This window comes from Macrobrachium nipponense, chromosome 22 (genome assembly GCF_015104395.2).
Source record: "Macrobrachium nipponense isolate FS-2020 chromosome 22, ASM1510439v2, whole genome shotgun sequence".
NCBI lineage: Eukaryota > Metazoa > Arthropoda > Malacostraca > Decapoda > Palaemonidae > Macrobrachium > Macrobrachium nipponense.
Window position 1 is genome coordinate 28,025,890 of NC_087213.1, and position 6,000 is coordinate 28,031,889.

The window sequence follows — 6,000 nt, forward strand, 5'->3', positions numbered from 1 at the left end:
CATGGGATCGAACCACCGTCCAAGTGGACGGGAACGAAATCAGGACACAGTGACGCTATCAATTCAGCCAATGATAGCGTCACTGAATTGATAGAGTCACTGTCTGTCCTTATTAGTTTCGTTCGTCCACTTGGACGGTGGCTCGATCCCATGCGGGACGAAATTATATCAACTAAAAAATTCCCCTTCGGTACATAAATGAAAATATATCATTCCGAGGTAGAGCGAATTTAGATATTAAAGGACATCTGTAGCTCGAATGATATAAAAGTGAATCACGGCTCGATGTGATAATTATACAAATATTACTTGTGATAGGCTTCAATAAGACGGGATAGTTTAGATTCGATATTCTTTAATTTACAAAATACAAGCCTTCGAAGACATAAAGTCTACTTCTTCTTTCAGTTACTAAGGAGATAACAACTTCACTTAGGTGTATGTGTGTTTATATACATACATATACAATAATATGTATATATACATATAAACATGTATATATATATATATATAATATATATATTATATATATATATATATATATATAAAATAATTATATATTATATATATATATTTAAATTTAGTAGTGTATGTATCTATATAATGTATGTCATGCGTGTATAAGGTACAACTAAATAAACATATGCATACGTATATACCTATATATATATATATGTGTGTGTGTGTGATTTGGTAATTAGAATACTTGCTGCCCCAGCGATAAAACGGAGTTCGATTACTAACAGGGGCATCAAGTGGATGTGTCTTTGAAAACCCAAGGTGCCTCTGTTGACCAAGCTTCAAGTATGAGACAACTTTCGTGACTCACAAGCAGGATAGCAACCCATTCCCAAAAACACCTGCTTAGAATAGCGGTTAACAACTTAGACTGCCACATCCTCTTAAGGAAAAAGCAGAACATGGCAGTGCGCAGAGGTGTTCGACGTATTGCTGACTGAGCTTCTATGCAGGTTAGTGACGCAGCTAATGTTTTGAGTATCTTATATGTAGTACGTTCATCCCCATTTTAGCAGTAAACGCAGCAATATGGTAATGGCCGTTAATAAGTTGTATCTCTTAGACCACCCTTGTTAGAGGTAAAAGTTCAAACTGAAGTTTTTATATATATATATATATATATATATATATATATATATATATATATATATATATATATATATATATATGTGTATGTATATGATATATATTGATTTATAGATTTTTAGGCATAATCCCAAGCACTGGGGCAACTAAGGCCATTCAGCGCTGAAAACGGAAATTTGACAGTTAAAGGTTGAAAGGTGTTACAGGAGGAAAACCTCGCAGTTTTGCACTATGAAACAATGTTAGGAGAGGCAGGACATTAAGATGAAGAAAGAGATTATGAACGGAGGTACAGTAAAAGGAATGAAAGTAGTTGCAGCTAGGTGCCGAGGGACGCTGAAAAGAAACCTTGAGTAATGCCTGCATTGAACCGCATGAGGTATACTGACAGCACTAACCGCTCCACGATATACACACACACACACACACACACACACACACACATATATATATATATATATATATATAAAATATATATATATATATATATATATATATACATACATATATATATTATATTATATAGATACTCTTCTCCATTTCTCCATGGAAATGCAAAACTTTAATCATAACAACGAGACGTTTGACAAGGCACGGATTCCTTCTCGCCCCAACCTTAGAGTGCTTGAACAAAGACCAAGTCCAGCAGGGGGGAATGTGGATAGTAGGCTAGAGGAATCCATGGACTTAGCAAACTTTGAGTCAAGGTCTGCATCGTTTAGATATGACGCTCGCTTTGGCTGATTGTAGCTCCCACAGCGGCCGGTGGAGTTGCCCAGATCCATACACTATAACCATGCGCGAACACACAATGGTAGTTAGTTTCTGGGGGACGGGTTCTAAACTAAATAAATAAATAAATAAAAATAAAAAAAAACGGGTTCAGAGTTTGAAATCCCAATCAAATTTATTCTTTACTTTCACTTGCAAAATTTAATCAAAATATTCTACCAGCTGCGTCAGAATGACAAGATCACAAAATAAACTTTCAGTTGTCAGTAGAGACTAACAACTGTAATTTGCTTCTATCATTTACGAGACTATTATCATGTTAGTTCATTCAGTCAAATGCCTTCTCTTCGGCTGAAACTAGAACATACTCACGAATCGAGGACATATTTCCAGAACTACTGATGACACACTAATCATTCTCTTACGGATTAAAATTCTACAAGAAATCGCTCCTCTCTTTCTATAGTTCCACTCCCTATTAACAAAAGTAAAGGAAATATACGGTGACGTTTGAAAAGGCTGAACTTTCCTGGCCGACTGCAAAACAACTCGACTCGAGATATATTTAAAAATTCAGAAAAGGTAGTGACATCGATGGCGCTGTGGCACTTTAGTTGCGGATGATTCTAGCTTTTTATCACAATGCCATGCACAAAAGGAAACAAAAATTCTTCTTGAAATCTTGATTTCCTACACTGAAAACCCGAGTGAGTAATACTTACTAATGACTGAGTAATACTTATTTACGAGGGGTCGTTTTTATTAGAAATCACACACTTGATGAAATACCGTATATAGTAAGGGCCTCGACCTCCTTTTGTCGAGAAATAAACCCAAACTGTAATATAAAACAAATAATTTTCCGCTTTGAGTCATAACTTTTTCAGCCGTAGCTTTCTTGTTCAATTAAGAAGGCGCCGATATATTAGGGACCTATAAGAAAAGGGCGAGTTCGAAAATACTTTAAAATGACCCTCTATATCGGGAATGAGTGGTGTATCTCGTCTATCATTTTCGAAATTCGTATGTCGCCTGCTCGATAAATCACATCCGACAAAAAAAGCATCCGAAAGATCCCAGTCTCCTTCAAGTTATTCTGCTGAAAGCCAATTTCCGCGTATCTGGAATTTCAATGCTGCAGTTAAAGAGAAGGTGGGGCAACTCCAGCAAAACTTTTATATTTACTGAGTGGAAAATGTGGAAAAGACGAAAATTATCGTGGCAACAACCTGACCACTCTAAAATTCATTTTGTTCCACATTCTGACAGTGAGGAATAATACTGTTTACAAAATTCTTTTCAATTTATTTTATCCATGGCATTAACTTTTTGTATTTATACCCGACTAAATTTCTTCCTTTATTTTCAGAGATCGATCCTCAAATAACAAAGCATTCGTAGCACAAGAATTCATTTCAAGTTACTGTCTGCGGGTTGTTACTTTTATAAAAAACCCTATTGGAATCTTGTGACACTTGCACCTCTCGCTACGCTATTTGTTGTTATTTCTCAGAATAAGGTTCTCGTCGTCTTTCGCGAAACCTCACCTCCGCTGTACTCTCAATAGTAACATTCTCTGCCACGTCACGAAAAAACGTTGGCAAGTGATGCGATACTAGAGTACCGATTGCTAGGTCCGTGGATAGCTCCCTCCCTGCAACCCACTTGTCACCCAGTTGTAAATGGGTTCCATCGTCTGCTGGGGTCAAGGAGAAGAGTGTTGGGCTGACAAACGTGTATCCTAAAGACTTGCTAAGAAACCGAAAGGCAGTATCTTTAGGTTACCATCTGTGTCACTGTACTTTGGAAAACTGTTTTTCCACTGCAAACCTTCAGATCCATATTGGGCGCTCTCATTCCAGGATTAGAACTGCACTCAGTAAAGGATCACTCAACGCAATAACCGCTAATCCCAACCATTTATTCGGTGGCTGGAACTGTCAACAATAAATTTTAGAAGTTCCTGGATAGACTATTTCCAACTTTGCCTTCAATTCTAACCAAGCCACTTTCCTTACCAGAATTTTGGTAAGAATTTCTTAAAATTACGAATGATTTTCAAAAAAAAAAATAAAAAAAAATAAAAAAAAAATAAACGTATCTCCCATTTTCACAGTTCAGCCTCAGTAACATCTTATCTGTGAAAATTGTCAAGTCATATGATGTAAACCAGTCACAGGAATGCCCGAACAACACGCTACTTAAACTGCAATATCATCTTCCAACTGTTCAAATATTCCATTTCCTCTATTCAGACATTTAATCCTTTATTCAGACATTTAAAAATGTTAGTCTTCTGAATTCTAAATTGCTGTTGGTGATATGAGTCTCTCTCTTCTCTCAGAATCTCTCCTCTCCTCACTCCATCATCTCTCCCGCTCGTCTCCTTCTCCTCTCTCTCATTCACTCTCTCTCATCTCTCTCTCGCTCTCTCTAATATCTCTCTCTCCTCTTCTCTTCCACTCAAAAAATTCTTAATTTCCTAAAAAGTTAATTTCAAAATTCAAATATTTCTAACGCCCAAACAATTTCGAAATCGTGTCCAAAAGGAGACTCTAATCGGCATATTCGTGAACTGGAAAAATCAATATTTTAATCTGCATTTGCCGATGAGAGCTTTACGTGTAATGATTTTATAAAGCATTTCCTTGATTTTTGTTTGCGTTTTTTCCTCCCCATGGTCTGCATTCCACTGCAAGCACCTAAAAGCAACATAAAGTCACGTTTAAAGGAACCCGTGCAGGATGTACCAAGTCCTGAAGCGCATCCGGTGGCAAGACAAGACCTGAACCAATCCCTGACATCTCAAAGCGGAACTGATATTGACGCGTCAGGAGCCATAAGCCCGATTCTTACGAGTCAGGGTGCCACGACAGCCATCCACACACTAGCACACACACATATGTATTATGTATGTATGTATGTATGTATGTATGTATGTATGTATATTTGTAAGTGTGTGTGTGTGTGTTTCTGTACGTGAACAAGAAAACTTCTGAGGCCTTTATACGTAGGAAAAAAAAATGCATAAAAATCATAAAAGGAGAAAAAGCGCATAAAAATGGATATCGAGCATAATCGCGAACGAAAAAACATGGAAACAAAATCTTAATCATCATAACCAGATGTGCTGACAGGTGCAAACAAAAGCGACCTGCCCAACAGGATGACCATACTGCCGGCCCTTATATAACAGGAGTACCGGATTCCCGGTCAACTCTAAAAGAGCTCAGTCGCCACCGAAGGCGGCGCTAAAGGAAAAATCCTTGGAGGGGGGAATGTGTTAACGCCTGTCGTCACCTTTGGTTTCCTCGGGACTCCACAAAAGCAGGATTAGTATATAAGAGTTTGCATCAATCATCTGAACTATTCTCTCGCTAGACGCGGAGGAAGGGACAGGCACGAAGGCAGTTACGAGACAGTACAAGCAAGATCATGCCCCAGACAAACTACATTAGATATCTATTGTTCGTTCTCCTGGCAATGGTAAGCAAACTATAATCGTCTTGATACGTACAGGCTCTTACACACACATATAACAAAAACAAACAAAAACACACACACACACACACACACACACACACACACACACACATATATATATATATATATATATATATATATATATATATATATATATATTATGTGTGTGTGACTCTTTCTCTCCAAAACGTGAGCGCTTCATCATGTGCGAAAATAGACTTAATTGCAGCAGTTTCTATCGCAAGGTGAATCTCAATTTCCATTGCTTAAAATACAAATATAAACGGAAAATTATTATTATTAACTTAGTTATTATTATTATTATATTATGATTATTATATTATTATATATATATATATATACATACATATATATATATACTATAATATATATATATATATATATATATATATATAATATTATATACTTCGACCACTTGGATTAAGACGTGTAAATTCAACATCGCCATTGTATATGGCCACGGCCGAGCTAAGTAATGAAGTGCAATATCTTTCGCATTTACTCTGAGGCATACTCGAGAAAAAAACTGCTTTGTTTGTGAATGACTTCAAGCACAGACAAAAAAATGAATCGAAAAACAAGAATTCCTTATGAATTAATTACTGCATATTACGAGGTTTATCAATCATTTTGGTGCGGATTACGCTTAGCATCGCTGGG

General features: G+C 36.7%; 1 protein-coding gene across 1 annotated transcript in view; it reads left to right on the top strand.

The window, feature by feature from the left end:
* The window catches only part of LOC135198224 (uncharacterized), a 1,334,440-nt gene that overhangs the window by 186,666 nt on the left and 1,141,774 nt on the right, over positions 1 to 6,000 (top strand). The gene's annotated exons all lie outside the window — the stretch shown is intronic.